Below are 17,605 nucleotides of genomic sequence, written 5' to 3' on the forward strand. Positions count from 1 at the left end.
AACTGACTGACTGACTGAGCTATCAGGAAAATCATATTGCCTCAGAGGTGGAGTGATAAGGCAGGAAAAGCAGAAAACTACTTGGGAGTTAAGTCGTTCAGTTGTGTCCGGCTCTTTGTGACCGCATGGACTGCAGCCCACCAGGCTCCTGCATCCATGGAATTTTCTAGGCAAGAGTACTGGAGTGGGTTGCCATTTCCTTCTCTAGGGGATCTTCCCGACCTAGGGTCCCAGGGAGCAAACCCAGGTCTCCCGCATTGCAGGCAGACACTTTACCGTCTGAGCCACCAGGGAACATTACTTTGCCAACAAAGGTCTGTCTAGTCAAGGCTATGGTTTTTCCAGTGGTCATGTATGGATGTGAGAATTGGACTGTGAAGAAAGCTGAGTGCCGAAGAATTGATGCTTTTGAACTGTGGTGTTGAAGAAGACTCTCAAGAGTCCAATGGACTGCAAGGAGTTCCAACCAGTCCATTCTAAAGGAGATCAGCCCTGGGTGTTCTTTGGAAGGAATGATGCTAAAGCTGAAACTCCAGTGCTTTGGCTACTTCATGTGAAGAGTTGACTCATTGGAAAAGACTCTGATGCTGGGAGGGATTGTGGGCAGGAGGAGAAGGGGATGACAGAGGATGAGATGGCTGGATGGCATCACCAACTTGATGGACGTGAGTTTGAGTGAACTCCAGGAGTTGGTGATGGACAGGGAGGCCTGGTGTGCTGCGATTCATGGGGTCACAAAGAGTTGGACACAACTGAGAGACCGAACTAAACTGAACTTGGGAGTGGTAAGACTGAGGATGAACAGCTGAAATTTAATCATGGAAGCATCTAGTTTGTGCCATAAATACTAGGAATGGGAAAGCTGAGAACTAGTCAGGGATTATCAGGACTTTCAGGGAGGAGAGAAGCAGAGGGGAGGTGGTAGGTCCCTGAGAGAGCAGCTCTTCCCACCCTCCCCCATCCCCTGGGTAAGACAGGTGTGCTCAGGAATTTGTCAAACAGAAGCAAGTGCCCAGACAGGGGAGGTGGGGGCGCATGGCTGTCTCCAGGTGTTGCAAACTGTGCTTGTTCTAGGTGACACGGGGAGGTGGTTTGAGGCAACCAGAGAGAAACAGGGCTTTAAGGTGTGGAGCGAAGGGTCACCCTAGGCAGAGGCCTGATGTAGTGTGAAGTCCACAATTTGGACTGATAAAGTGAATCTGCATATCGAGATCCACTGAAAGGAGGCTGCCCCCCGGGCCTCGCCCAGGACACAAATCTAAACCTAAGTGAGCCGGCATGGAATCCTCATATCTACCAATCACAGTCCTCCAGCTCAGCTTTAGTCAGCTCACCTCATCCTAGAAAACAGGACCTGCTAGCCTTATAAGGAGATCTCTGACTTCTTAGCCCATCATGTCCTGTTTCCTGTTTCTGGGAGGTCTTTTCAAACACGCTGTAAACTCACTTTTACCCAAACATCCGCGAAAGAGCACTCCTCTGCTTGGGAAGCATTGCGTGCCCACCAGCCCACCACCCCCACCACCCCCACCCCTGTATGCAGATTGATTTCCCTTGGGTAAAGGACATCAGACTCAAATTATTTTGCTTGTGTCATTTGACAGGACGTAATGGCAAATGCTGCCGTAGAGAGAGGAATAACCAGGACGTTTGAATCCAACTACTCTCCATCATCTGGGAACAGAGAAAAAACCTGGGATAGAGCAGGTGTGCTGCAGTCCATGGAGTCACAAAGAGTTGGACACAACTTAGGGACTAAACAACAATACAGCAGGGATGACAGGTTAGTATTCTGAACAATCATGATGGGGAAATGGACATGGACACCCCAAAGAGGACAGCACTGGAGCATCTCCATGACTGGTAGTGCCTTCTTTGCTATGTTAAGGTTGATTTAACTGTTTATGGGCTTCTGGAGACTACTGTGTGTTCATCAAGGTCAGCTCCCTTTGGGGCACACAGTGAGACTATATTTCCTAACCTCTCCTAGGAAGTTAGGTGGGATAATGTGCCCAATTTCGGCCAGTGGAATGGGGCAGAGGTGAGAGATGCTAACTTCCTGCACCCTAAAAGCCTCTGATATGATTCTCTACAACTGGAAGCAAAGTGCTTTGAGGGCTTAGGAGTCAGATGGAGCCACAAACAGGAGCCTGGGTTCCTGAGAAGCCTTTTGGAGAAAAGCCATACATAGGACTAGGATACTTGGGTTGGACTGTTCCTAAGAAGGAGATAAACTATCCTTTGGTTAAACCATTGAATCATAGGGGGTGTTTGACATAGAGGTCAACCCTAATATACACTGTATGGAAGTAATTATGTTGAGTTCCTTTCAAACATGATTGTAGCTCCCTAATTCTGTACCCCTGCCTTTGTTCCCTGTCTTAGAACTCGGACATTTTTAGTTTCTTTCCCAGAAGTCAGACAGGCATGAGTGCAATAGCGCCTTACTTGTCTCCTAAATGTCTTTTGGGATTTAAGCATTTAACAGAGTAAGCATGAGATGGTTTCATTTTAGGAACTTGAAAATCCTAGGTTTAAGAATTTTAGAAATGGAAGACACATTTGTAGTTACCTGGTTTAACCATTAAAACAAATGAGGAGGGAACTGAAGTCTTTGGGGACACAGTACTGACATAAGTCCACAAGCTGGATAGTACTGAAGCCAGAATCAGCACCCGTGCAGAGCTCCGTTCTTCATGCCTGTCAATATATCTGGAGGTCTAGCACAGAATCACACTAACAAGTCAAGCTTTAGAACTGGACCAAGCTGGACTAAAATTCTGGCTTGCCTCTTACCAGGTGGACTATCTCAGGAATAACATGCAACATCTCTAAATAGCATTTAACCTCATCTGTAAAACACAGATAATAATGATAGTACTTTCCTTTTAGTGTTGTTATATCAGCTAAACAGATTAATGCATTTAGAGGGCTTAGCACACATTTGACCCTAATAAAATTTTATGATGTTAGTTTCTGCCATTATTTAAAAGAATACCAATCTTGTATCAAACAATGCAGCAGCCTTAACCGAACAACATCCCGCACAGCTGGAGGATCACATATTCTGCTTGCGCTTTCGAAGGAGTTCAGGACATGCCACCACAAGATATACAGCTTCAGTGTATTGATTATTTTGAGGTGAAGGTACTTGAAATGCAGAGAAAGACTTTCTCTGAATTCTTCTTATCTGTCTAAAGACAGATCCTCCAAAGGAACTCAATTGTCAAAAATCCCCCCCCTCAGGAAGGTGTTTCATTAACCTAGAAAGATCAACTCTTATCACAGGAGAGGAGACTGGAAGTCCACATCACACCCTGACAAACTTTGTCACAAACTATCTTTTATCTCGTCTGATCTTCTAAGGGCCCATTTATCTTTCCTAAAAATCATTTACTCTCCCCTAAGGGACCTGTACACCCCTTCTCTTCCCCTCTAAGAACACATGGAGTCTCAAATCCTACCATTTTTTTTGGTATTCAGTTTTTTCCCCTAATTTGCTTCTGTCCACATAATATTAAAAATTAATAAATTTAAATATCTTTTCTCCTGTTAATGTACTTCTTATCTGTTATTTCATAGATCCAGCTAATGAACCTGCAGGGAAAGTCTTTCCTTCCCTGTACTCCTTTGGGGGGCATTGATTCCTTACTTTGTATGCCTGACTCTCTCCTCTTTCAGATGGTGAATTTCTTATTGCCTTATCTTTTCTGTGTCCCTTGGGGTCCAGGAGCATGACTTAACCAAAACAGGTGCTGCTGTGAAGTTTGTTTGGGAGCAGAGCTTGGCATAAATGAATATAAAGGGTTTGTTGAGTCTCTAGCACCCCATACTCAGCCAGATTTGACCAGTCCCCATGCCTGCCTCCCTCTTCAGAGCTCCAGTTCCTGTTTTGGTGAAGAGAAGACAGCCACTCCTGAATAACTGGATGGCCTCATTAGAAAGACTTTGATCTTGAAGACCTTCTAGAGAAAATGGTAGCCCCAGAAGTGCCTAACCAGTTCTGGTCACCAGCAGGCAGACCTAGTTTCCTGGGCTCTTGCTGTCTAACACCTCAGGATGAGAACTGCTTCATGCAAACCAAAGGCTGAAAAGTTTTCATAAGACCAGCTCCTTGTACTGGGGCATACAATTCCTATTTGCATATACCCTGTCTCTAGAGCCTGGCCTTGCTTTCAGAATCCAGACCATTTTACTTCTAGCAGCATCCCCAGAGCAGGAAGAGTTGGGGAGGATGAAAATCAAACTGACTGTAGCTCTGGAAAATGTGAAGGTTTGAAACTACTTTTCTAAGAATCAGTCTCACTATTTGTTGATTCTGAGAATTATCTGGGTGAATCAGAATTTGTCAAGGCCCCTTCGGCCCAGAGGTCCTAAGACAACTGGTTGAGCAGTAAAAACTCAAAACTCCTTGGGTTAGACCCTACTTGAGTAATCCAGACCTGTGGCCTCCTCCAGTGCTGATTGTTGGAGGCCCCAGAGGAACACAGGAGCTCAGTCTTAACCCTCAAAGCCAGGGTGAGCATTGACACTGCCATTCCTGCCGGAGGCTGAGGTCCCAGCCCCCAGGTACCCCCGAAGTCCTCACTACCCTGTGAGCTGCTCTGTGGACCCCTCAGGTGGAGTAAAAGGAACCTCTCATCGGCCCACATGGCATAGTGGCTTCTGCACACCCAAGTAACCTCTGCCCATGTTGCTACATGCACTTCGAACCTAAAGCCAGATCCTGTTACCTGGAAGTCCTGTGAATACAGTGGGCTCTTCGGTTAAGCAAAACTGATTTAATCTTTGGAGCAGCAGTTTAAGGGCTGACAGCTGTTTCCGAGGCTTAGTAAAAGCAGAAAGTCATCTTGGGGAAAATTTTCTTTGTTCTAAGAAGATACTTGGGTCAGGCAAATATAAGAGCTTAAAGATGCTCCGTGCCCTGGGGGAAAGGGTGCAGCAAGATCTTTTGTAGAAAGCAAAGGCCTCCACCCTTCTTCACCTATGGAGTTGATCTCAAGGAAAAGAGGGGGCCAATTTGCAAGAAGGCCTAAGATCTCAGGGTCACTGAGGCAGCTAGTTAGAAAGGAGGACAGGGACACCAACAGGAGCCCACCTCAAGGAAGGCAGCACTGAACACGACCTGGGATCAATAAGAAACCCTGATGGTACAACGGCTTGTCTGATTCTGTCACCTCATAGCTTCCACAGCTACTCTGTGAAGAGTCTTACTTTGAGTAGCCCCGAACCAGAGACTTTTAACCCTGCTGCGTGTAAGAATCATCAAAGGAGCATCTAGCTATGGGTGCTACAGCGTCTGGATAACTGCTGTATACCAGCATTCACAGCAGCATTATTTACAATAATCGAAAGGTGGAAATAATCAATGAACGGGTGAAGAAGATGTAATATATACATACAATGGAATATTATTCAGCCTTAAAAAGGAATGAAATTATGGGAATTCCCTGCTTTCCACTGGTTAAGACTCCATGCCTTTATTGCCAAGGGCACAGGTTCAGTCCCTGGTCTGCTGCTACTGCTGCTAAGTCACTTCAGTTATGTCCAACTCTGTGTGACCCCATAGACAGCAGCCCACCAGGCTCCCCCGTCCCTGGGATTCTCCAGGCAAGAACACCAGAGTGGGTTGCCATTTCCTTTTCCAATGCATGAAAGTGAAAAGTGAAAGTGAAGTTACTCAGTTGTGTCCGACTCTTGGCGACCCCATGGACTGCAGCCTACCAGGCTCCTCCATCCATGGGATTTTCCAGGCAAGAGCACTGGAGTGGGGTGCCATTGCCTTCTCCACAGTCCCTGGTCAGGGAACGAAAATCTTACCAATCACTCAGTGTGACCAAAAAAAAAGAAAAAGAAATTCTGACATGTGTTACAACATGGATAAACCTTGAAGGCATTATGCTAAATGAAATGAGCCAGGCACGAAAGAACAGATATTGTGTGATTCCTGTTATATTAGGTGTTTAGAATAGGTAACTTCAGAGACAGAAAGTAGAATGGTGGTAACAGGGACTGGGGGAGGCTGGGAAAGGCGAGTTATCATTTGCTGGATATTATTTCAGTTTGGGATTCGGAAAAAGTTCTGGAAGATGAACAGTGGTGATGGTTGTCACAACAATGTGAAAATACTTAATGCCATTAAACTGTTCTTAAAAATAGTTAAAATGCTAAATGTTATGTATATTTTACCAAACACACATGCAAAAAATAGTATCAGGGAGGCAATATGAGACTTTACTCCTGTTAGGCAATGCTGAAGCCCCCAAATTTAAAAAGTGGGTGACAAGAATATTCTTTTCAAAGAAAAGTGGTGGACCTTCTGGGCAGGACTTTTAAACTGAAAAACAAAAATGACCGCAGAAAGCGTGGCTCAAAACACTAAAAACAACAAACAAAACCTACCAAGTTCTGTCCTTCAGGTCCCATTAGGCACTCATCTTCAAGCAACTTGTTCTAAATGTTAGCAGTAAATATACCAGGGAGAGAGTTGCCCTGGAGTCCTGGGCATTTCCCTCTCCCTCAAGCTAAGTGAGGGGACTCAAGAGGTGGACTCAGAGTGCTTGACATGGGTTTCCTGTGATGGGTTATGCCATCCCAAAATATGCTATTTTGACACAAGAATTATTTTGAGCTAAAGGCAACTGAGATGAAGCAGATACAAGAAAAGCCCTCTGCCCTCCCCAATTTGCCTAAAAAAGTAAAACATGTTTATAAAGGTGTCCCCTCACCTCCCTTCTGGGAAGGTCAGAAGTTAAACCGTGGAGATAACTCTCAACCTTTATCAACCTTGAGCACCAGAAGACTCTAAAACAAAACTTGCTAATATACCAGTCTTTATCTTCCAGTAGTTTCCCCATATGTTTGCCTTCCCACTATTTGCCCTTTGCCTCAAAGTCCTTTTCCTTTATCTGTGACTTCTCTAAAATTTTTCTTTTTTTGTATCTGTGTGCTCCAAATGTATGTGTGGTAAACACATTAATAAACTGGTTGTTTTTTCTCCTGTTATTCTGTCATTGTCAGACTAATTTACAGAGCCCCAGCCAATGAACCTAAGATGGAGAGAGGGAAAGAAGAATATTTTTTTTTCCTCCCTTGCACCAGCAATTGGCAGGACTGAAGCTGGCTGCCCCTGCTTCTAATCTGATGGGTCTTATCAGAAAGAAGAGCTCAGAGGGACTAGAAAATTTTCACATCGTGAATATTGACCTCAGTAGTTATCCAGGTGCAAAATTCATCAAGCCATATACTTATGATTCATGTGCTTTGTCATATCTAAATTATACCTTAATTTAAAAATACCAAGTTTACCCCCTACCCCCATTCAAATTCTAGATTTAAATGGTCTGGAGCAGGGATTGGACATCAATATTACTGAAGTTTTCCATTTAGTCCTAATATTGTAGCCAGTTGCAAGAAACACAAGTAAGAGTTTCAGTATATCCTTGTAGGGACTGACTGGCTGTTACGAAGTTCAAGCTCACTCTGCTCATTGCCTGACAAGCCAATAAAATCAGAGACAAGGTGTTGAGGCAAGGAATACAACTTTATTCGGAAATCCATCTGACCAACAAGATGACAGACCGATGTTTCAAAATGACCATCTTGTCGGGCTCTGTATGCCCAGTCCAGGTTCTCTTATAGAACAGAGAGGGGGAGGAGTTGAGAAAGTAAAGTAAAAAGCCCATTATCTTGGGAATATCTCCTGGGATGGCCAGTCTCTGGGAAGGAATGTGTTAATCTCTTCTTTCTTACAGCTATTCATAGGCAGGCTCTTCACAGGTTGATTATATTCTTTGCAGCCAAAGATGGAGAAGCTCTATACAGTCAGCAAAAACAAGACCAGGAGCTGACTGTGGCTTGGATCATGAACTCCTTATTGCCAAATTCAGACTTAAATTGAAGAAAGTAGGGAAAACCACTTGACCATTCAGGTACGACCTAAATCAAATCCCTTATGATTATACAGTGAAAGTGACAAACAGATTCAAGGGATTATATCTGATAGACAGAGTGCCTGAAGAACTATGTACAGAGGTTCATGACATTGTACAGGAGGCAGTGATTAAGATCATCCCCAAGAAAAAGAAATGCAAAAAGGAAGAATGGTTGTCTGAGGAGGCCTTACAACTTGCTGAGAAAAGAAGAGAAGCTAAAGGCAAAGGAGAAAAGGAAAGATATACCCATTTGAATACAGAGTTCCAAAGAATAGCAAGGAGAGATAAGAAAGCCTTCCTCAGTGATCAGTGCAAAGAAATAGAGGAAAAGAATAGAATGGGAAAGACTAGAGATCTCTTCAAGAAAATTAGAGATACCAAGGGAATATTTCATGCAAAGATGGGCACAGTAAAGGATAGAAACAGCATGAACCTAACAAAAGCAGAAGATATTAAGAAGAGGTAGCAAGAATACACAGAAGAACTATACAAAAAAGATCTTCATGACCCAGATAACCATGATGGTGTGATCACTCACCTAGAGCCAGACATCCTGGAGTCCAAAGTCAAGTGGGCCTTAGGAAGCATCACTATGAACAAGGCTAGTGGAGGTGATGGAATTCCAGTGGAGCTATTTCAAATCCTAAAAGATGATGTTGTGAAAGTGCCATACTCAATATGCCAGCAAATTTGGAAACCTCAATATAGCCACAGGACTGAAAAAGGTCAGTTTTCATTCCAATCCCTAAGAAAGGCAATGTCAAAGAATGCTCAAACTACCACACAATTGCACTCATCTGACACACTAGCAAAGTAATGCTCAAAAATCTCCAAGCCAGGCTTCAGCAGTACGTGAACTGTGAACTTCCAGATGTTCAAGCTGGATTTAGTAAAGGCAGAGGAACCAGAGACCAAATTTCCAACATCCGTTGGATCATAGAAAAAGCAAGAGAGTTTCAGAAAAACATCTACTTTTGCTTTCTTGACTACGCCAAAGCCTTTGACTGTGTGGATCACAACAAACTGTGGAAAATTCTGAAAGAGATGGGAATACCAGACCACCTGACCACCTCTTGAGAAATTTGTATTCAGGTCAAGAAACAACAGTTAGAACTGGACATGGAACAACAGACTGGTTCCAAATAGGAAAAGGAGTACATCAAGGCTGTATATTGTCACCCTGCTTATTTAACTTGTAAGCAGAGTATACCATGCGAAATGCCAGGTTGGATGAAGCACAAGCTGGAGTCAAGATTGCCGGGAGAAATATCAATCACCTCAGATATGCAAATGACGCCACCCTCATGGCAGAAAGTAAAGAAAAACTAAAGAGCCTCTCGATGAAAGTGAAAGAGGAGAGTGAAAAAGGTGGCTTAAAACTCAACATTCAGAAAATGAAGATCATGGCATCTGGTCCCATCACTTCATGGCAAATAGATGGGGAAACAATGGAAACAGTGAGAGGCTTTATGTTTTGGGGCTCCAAAATCACTGCAGGTGGTGACTGTAGCCATGAAATTAAAAGATGCTTGCTCCTTGAAAAAAAAGCTATGACCAAACTAGATAGCATGTTGAAAAGCAGAGACATTACTTTGCCAACAAAGGTCCGTCTAGACAAAGGTATGGTTTTTCCAGTGGTCAGGTATGGATATAAGAGTTGGAGAAAGCTGAGTGCTGAAGAATTGATGCTTTTGAACTGTGGTGTTGGAGAAGACTTTTGAGAGTCACTTGGAATGCAAGGAGATCCAACCAGTCCATCGTAAAGGAAATCAGTCCTGAATATCCATTGGAAGGACTGATGCTGAAGCTGAAACTCCAATACTTTGGTCACCTGAGGTGAAGAACTGACTCATTGGGAAAGATTGAAGGCATGAGTAGAAGGGGACGACAAAGGATGAGATGGTTGGATGGCACTATTGATTCAATGGACAAGAGTTTAAGTCAGCTCAGGGATTTGGTGATGGACAAGGAAGCTTGGTGTGCTGCAGTCCATGGGGTCACAAAGAGTCAGACATGACTGAGCAACTGAACTGAACTAAACTGAGCTGAACAAAGGCACTTTTAGTTTAACAGTCAAGCAGAGGGGCAGGGTTCCCAGAGGCAGGCCATTATGTATAATTTCAATAACAAAAGCAAACGTTAAAGTCAAAAGAAACTGCTACAGCACAGTGTTAGAATTGGCTCTTTCCTGAAACATGGTGACTGGTCTATGCCTGGCTTTTGGCAGCAGGACTATCCTCTAAGGACTAAGGGAATTCCAGGGGCAACTCATGGTGTGAGGGAGAGGAGCATTGTAATTTATAGACTCCCACCTGTCTCCCTCGGTTCTTTTAAGACCTCCCTTTCCTTTCTTCCCATGCAAATCAGCTTTGCAAATCCATCCTTCAGGCCACTACATGGGACTCATCAGTTGTGCCTAGACATCAGAACCCCGGGGACAAGGGACTTCTGCAGTAAAAGCCAAAAGTCCAAAGCTTCAACCCCCAGGGCCTCTGGCCAGAGTATCACCTCATGGTAAGCCAGGAAGCCAGAGGGTTATGACTGCAGGAAATCAGGGCCCACAGCTTCAGCCTGGCATCTAGATACATGACCTGCAAGAAAGGATATACACAGAAAGGCAGGTGGTGGGAGAATACAGACATTTCCAAGGACCCTGGAGAAGAATGAGTGAGATGATTTTGGCTGGGGAGCCCTGAGTAAATGCAGTGTAAAAGCTTTGTGACTATGGCCTGGGGAGTCATTGGAATGAGTATTTATGGTTATATTTTTCATTGAACTTGGCTAGGAGGCTTCAGAAGTGAAATATTTTTTTTGGCACCAGAAGCCTTGTGCCAACCAGCATATCTCTAAATTAAGTAGTGAAGCAGACAGGCTTTGAGTTACTGGGCACTAATTTCATGCCTCAGCATGAAAATTCAAGCTTCTTAGAATGAGTTCTCACAATCAGACATTTTAAAATCTCTAATGAAGAAAGAAACAATGCAGTGATGTCTACTCAAGTAGCTGTTTAATGACAGAAATAGAAAGTGTAGAGAGTTCATCTGCAGGGTAGCCTATGTCAGAGAAGCCCCCTTCCGTTCCTTGAAGGTCAGAGCCACCCTAAAGCATATCCAGCTTTCCTGAATAACTTCCCAAAAGTGAGTGGGGAAGCAGGGGCCAGGTCAGCCAGCCTGAGCCAGCCTAGCTGCTATCCCCAGACACACTGTCCCTGCCTTATAAACCCAGAGAAGAGCAGCTCTGCTTAGATTCATTTGGACACAGAAATGGACTCATCCAGCAGCTACTGATCACCACACACAATGGGATGGCTGGGCCTAGTGGACGAGGTTGTTATAAGGTAAAATCATGATTTCTATAAAAATATGAAAAAATTGGACACATATTAAAGAATTTATTTTGCTCAAATGATATGATGGGAACAGGTGGATAGATGCTGCTGTTGCAGAGAAGACGCCAATTCTGACTCCATGTTGGAACTGTTTCTTTCCCTTGGTTTTCATTGCTTTTGTTATTGTAATCATACAGAATGGCCTGCCTCAGAGAATCCTGCCCCTCTGCCTGAACTAAAGTGCCTTTGTTCAGAACCCTGTCCACCTGTAGATGGCAGAAAGGAAGAAAGTAACACATCTCCTACCTAGGAGATGTTTGCAAGATTAATGGCCATTTTACTTTGCTTCCCCACTCCCTCCCATCTCTGATCTATAAAATAACCTGCCATCCATACCCTGATAAGATGGTTATTTTAAGGCACTAACCTGCCATCTTCTCTTCCTTGCCTCAACCCCTCATCTCTTGGATTCATTGGCCTGTCGTGCAGCAAGCAGAGCGAGCTTGGACTCAGTTAACACTATAACTGATGCCAAAACTCAATCTCTGTGCATTGGTGCCAAATTGAATCTCAGACAGAGTTTTGGGCGAAGTAGCAAAGAATAGCTTTATTGATTCGCCAGGCAAAGGGGGCTACAGAAGGTTAATGCCCTCAAAACTGTGTGTCCCAGGAACTTCCTTAGTGGTCCAGTGACTTAGACTCCCCGCTCCCATTGCAGGGGACCCAGGATCAATTCCTGGTCAGGGAACTAGATCCCTACAGACTGCAACTAAGAGTACATAAGTGAGTGGTAATAGCTGCTCAGTCATGCCTGACTCTGCAACCCCATGGACTGTAGCCTGCCAGGCTCCTCTATCCATGGAATTCTCCAGGCAAGATTACTGGAGTGAGTTGCCATTTCCTTTTCCAGGGGATCTTCCCAACCCAGGGGTCCTGCATTGCAGGAGAGTTTTTACCATCTGAGCCACCAGGGAAGCCTACTATTAAGAGACATTTCTAAGTACAAAGACAGGTCAACTTAAAAAGTATCAGCAGATACATGCTTGATTTTATCTTATAATTTATAGAAAATACATTAGAATATGTAATGAGTTCCTATGCTGCAACTAAAGATCCTGAATGCTTCGACGAAGAGGGAGCATCTCACATTCAACTAAGACCTGGCACAGCCAAACGAATAAATAAATATTTAAAAACAAAAGTGTGTCCCAACCCAGAGGGCCTTTTTGCATTTTATAGCAATAGTTCAAGGGTGGGGTTTCTGATAAGGATCAGGGTGTGTGCAGGGCCTGTATTCCTTTAATCTGGCCTCAAGTGGTCTCCTGAGGCGCTTCTGTGGGTCTCTAGGTTAACTTCTCTTCTGGAATGAAGAATGCTTCATCAAGTAGTTAACATCTTTGATTTTTGGAGAGTTTTAGTTCTGCCAGTGCAGGAGATGTAAGAGAAGTGGGTTTGATCTCTGGGTCGGGAAGATCCCCTGGAGAAGGAAATGGCAACCCACTCCAGTCTTCTTGCCTAGAGAATCCCATGGACAGAGGAGCCTGGCAGGCTACAGTCCATGGGGTCGCAAAGAATCAGACAAGACTGAGCGACTTCACTTTGCAACACTATCTATAGTGGCTAGCACAGTTGCTGCTAAGTCGCTTCAGTCACGTCCGACTCTGTGCGACCCCATAGACGGCAGCCCACCAGGCTCCCCCGTCCCTGGGATTCTCCAGGCAAGAAGACTGGAGTGGGTTGCCATTTCCTTCCCCAATGCATAAAAGTGTAAAGTGAAAGTGAAGCCACTCAGTCCTGTCTGACTCTTAGCACAGTAGGAGCATAATAAATACCTTAATTCTGCAGAAGAGCTCAAAGGTACTGTCTGTGTGTCCCTTGAGAGGGAACCAGGACCCTGCCCCAAGGCCACACTATTGTTTCTGAGCTACTCCTCCCTTGTCTCTGCATCCCCTCCCTTCTCGGATTAGCAACTGTTTGAACCTGCCCTTTGGAACTCAGGAAAGGTCACGGAGGTTATTCTTTATTAAACAAGAAAAGGGAGACACAGAAAGGCTTTCGTGCCAAGCAGCCCCACAATGTCCTGCTCAGTTTCATAACTGGTTCAAAGTAAAAGTAGAAACAGCACAAATTTACAGGGAGTTCTAATGTTGAGATGAATTGCAAATGAAGACAAAAGTATTTTTTATTTTTCCTGCCTGTGAGGTGGGGTGGGAAGAAGTCAAATCTCTACCAGATAGGATACAATTTACGTATCTATTAGTTACTTATTGTCCCAGGTGGCACTCAGTTCAGTTCAGTCCCTCAGTCGTGTCCGACTCTTTGCAACCCCATGAATCACAGCACACCAGGCCTCCCTGTTCATCACCATCTCCCGGAGTTCACTCAGACTCACGTCCATCGAGTTAGTGATGCCATCCAGCCATCTCATCCTCAGTCGTCCCCTTCTTCTCCTGCCCCCAATCCCTCCCAGCATCAAAGTCTTCTCCAATGAGTCAACTCTTTGCATGAGGTGGCCAAAGTACTGGAGTTTCAGCTTTAGCATCATTCCCTCCAAAGAAATCCCAGGGCTGATCTCCTTCAGAATGGACTGGTTGGATCTCCTTGCAGTCCAAGGGACTCTCAACAGTCTTCTCCAACACCGCAGTTCAAAAGCATCAATTCTTTGGTGCTCAGCCTTCTTCACAGTCCAACTCTCACATCCATACACGACCACTGGAAAAACCATAGCCTTGACTAGATGGACCTTAGTCAGCAAAGTAATGTCTCTGCTTTTGAACACGCTATCTAGGTTGGTCATAACTTTTCTTCCAAGGAGTAAGCGTCTTTTAATTTCATGGCTTCAATCACCATCTGCAGTGATTTGGGAGCCCCCAAAAATAAAGTCTGACACTGTTTCCACCGTTTCCCCATCTATTTGCCATGGAGTGACGGGACCAGATGCCATGATCTTCGTTTTCTGGATGTTGAGCTTTAAGCCAACATTTTCACTCTCCTCTTTTACTTTCATCAAGAGGCTCTTTAGTTCCTCTTCACTTTCGGCCATAAGGGTGGTGTTATCTGCATATCTGAGGTGATTGATATTTCTCCCAGCAATCTTGATTCCAGCTTGTATTTCTTCCAGTCCAGCGTTTCTCATGATGTACTCTGCACAGAAGTTAAATAAGCAGAGTGACAATGTACAGCCCTGACATACTCCTTTTCCTATTTGGAACCAGTCTGTTGTTCCATGTCCAGTTCTAACTGTTGCTTCCTGACCTGCATACAGGTTTCTCAAGAGGCAGTTTAGGTGGTCTGGTAGTCTCATCTTTCAGAATTTTCCACAGTTTATTGTGATCCACACAGTCAAAGTCTTTGGCCTAGTCAATAAAGCAGAAGTAGATGTTTTTCTGGAACTCTCTTGCTTTTTCCATGATCCAGCAGAGGTTGGCAATTTGATCTCTGGTTCCTCTGCCTTTTCTAAAACCAGCTTGAACATCTGGAAGTTCACGGTTCACATATTGCTGAAACCTGGCTTGGAGAATTTTGAGCATTACTTTACTAGCGTGTGAGATGAGTGCAATTGTGCGGTAGTTTGAGCATTCTTTGGCATTGCCTTTCTTTGGGACTGGAATGAAAACTGACCTTTTCCAGTCCTGTGGCCACTGCTGAGTTTGCCAAACTTGCTGGCATATTGAGTGCAGCACTTTCACAGCATCACCTTTCAGGATTTGAAATAGCTCAACTGGAATTCCATCACCTCCACTAGCTTTGTTCGTAGTGATGCTTTCTAAGGCCCATTTGACTTTACATTCCAGGATGTCTGGCTGTAGATGAGTGATCACACCATCGTGATTATCCGGGTTGTGAAGATCCTTTTTGTACACTTCTTCTGTGTATTCTTTCCATCTCTTCTTAATATCTTCTGCTTCTGTTAGGTCCATACCATTTCTGTCCTTTATCAAGCCCATCTTTGCATGAAATGTTCCCTTGGTATCTCTGATTTTCTTGAAGAGATCTCTAGTCTTTCCCATTCTGTTGTTTTCCTCTATTTCTTTGCATTGATCACTGAAGAAGGCTTTCTTATCTCTTCTTGCTATTCTTTGAAACTCTGCTTTCAGATGCTTATATCTTTCCTTTTCTCCTTGGCTTTTCGCTTCTCTTCTTTTCACAGCTATTTGTAAGGCCTCCCCAGACAGCCATTTTGCTTTTTTGCATTTCTTTTCCATGGGGATGGTCTTGATCCCTGTCTCCTGTACAATGTCATGAACCTCATTCCATAGTTCATCAGGCACTCTATCTATCAGATCTAGGCCCTTAAATTTATTTCTCACTTCCACTGTATAATCATAAGGGATTTGATTGACGTCATACCTGAATGATCTAGCGGTTTTCCCTGTTTTCTTCAATTTGAGTCTGAATTTGGTAATAAGGAGTTCATGATCTGAGCCACAGTCAGCTCCTGGTCTTGTTTTTGTTGACTGTATAGAGCTTCTCCATCTTTGGCTGCATAGAATATAATCAACCTGATTTCCATGTTGACCATCTGGTGATGTCTGTGTGTAGAGTCTTCTCTTGTGTTGTTGGAAGAGGGTGTTTGCTATGACCAGTGCATTTTCTTAGCAAAACTCTATTAGTCTTTGCCTGGCCTCATTCTGTATTCCAAGGCCAAATTTGCCTGTTACTCCAGGTGTTTCTTGACTTCCTACTTTTGCATTCCAGTCCCCTGTGGCACTAGTGGTAAAGAACCTGCCTGCCAATGCAGGAGACATAGAGACCAGGTTGGATCCCTGGTTTGGGAAGATCCCCTGAAGGAGGGCATGGCAACTCACTCCAATATTCTTGCCTGGGAAATCCCATTGACAGAGGAGCCTGGCAGGCTATAGTCCAAAGGGTCGCAATAAGTCAGACATGACTAAAGTAGCTTACACACACACACACACACACACACACACACACAATCAATTACATATACAGAGTTGAAAAGTAGCTTAGAGACAATGGATGAAGCTTGAATCTCATAAGCTTGGAGAGTATGCAATAGAAGACACAAATAGATGATTCTGTTTTCTGCTGAAAAACAAAATTGTTTCTACATAAAACTCTTAACCTGAGGGAGACCCCCTTCCTTTGGTTAATGTTTCCTGAACACCAGCTCTTTTGAGCTTGCGCAACACCCATGACCTCCTGACCTGGCAGGTGAGGCTGGATGCAGAAGCTCCTTTGACAATAAGGAGAGTTAGGGACTTAGGTTCCAGGTGTGATCATCATCTTTAACTAAGAGCAGGAACAACATGGCCTCAGTCAAGTCACCTAACTCTCTAGGTTCTCGGCCTTAAAATGAGGGCCAACAATTATGGGTGTTCTCTAAGGTTCCTCTAGCTGTAAAGTTCTAGAATTCCAGGTGATAAGAAGCTAATGTTCATGAACCTTAAACTAGTCCAGGTTAGTTGATGTGTGTCTCTGCCATGTCGGTCACTGCCCTGGGGTTAAGCGGTAAGATACTATCCTTAGGGTTCTCTTTGTTTGGTATTCTTACTCATCCTCTCCCATCACCATTCTTACACTTTGGGCCCCCCTCTCCCCAGCCAATACTGTCCTTTTGACTGAGAAGATTTCTCTCCCCTTTTTATTTGGTTTTCCAGGAAGTGAGTAGCTGCAGAGTCAGCTCCGTCAACCATTTTTCCTCCCATTCCAGATTCAGTGTTTTCCTGCAGCAGTGGGCCTGCAAAAGGGTTCCAAACATGGTGTGGGGGCTGGGAGACATCCAAAGACACCGCAGACAGGCTATGTGGCCGGCTTGTGCTACACAACCAGGTGAGGCCTGCACCACCCCAGGAATGACCGGGACACGTGCCACTTAAGGGGTGTGCCCAGCAAGCCCCACCGCTGAGCAGGAAAAAGTGTGAGTCACCTGGGGGCGGGACAGGTGGGGGGGAGGGGAGAGCAGGGAGGTGTGGCGTACGTGTGCAACTGCTGGATGCCCCAGGGACAACGAACGTGACAACTCTCCCGCAGGCCTGAGACGGGCCTTGGCCGGCGTTTTGCTAGAGGTGGAGCGCACCGAAGAAACCCAAGTTCGCACCGGTTGGAGGAGGAGCCAAACAGGAGAGTAAGGGGGAGAATCTAGTTTTCAGTCACTTCAGTCCTAAGTTCTCCCCGAGACTGCCAGAAGAGATGCTAATGAAAGACGAATTGTATGGCCAGAGTGTTTTCTTCGGACTTCTGCCCAGGGAACTGGATAGGAAGCCCAGAAACGAGGTCACCAGCCCCATCCAATGGCAACTGGGCACCACCTTTTGCTCGCTACTGACCCCTCCTAGAGGGATGGGAATAGCTAGTGGAGGACCGGGAGGCCGCTGAATTA

The sequence above is a fragment of the Capra hircus genome, chromosome 11 (assembly GCF_001704415.2).
Source record: "Capra hircus breed San Clemente chromosome 11, ASM170441v1, whole genome shotgun sequence".
NCBI classification, from domain to species: domain Eukaryota; kingdom Metazoa; phylum Chordata; class Mammalia; order Artiodactyla; family Bovidae; genus Capra; species Capra hircus.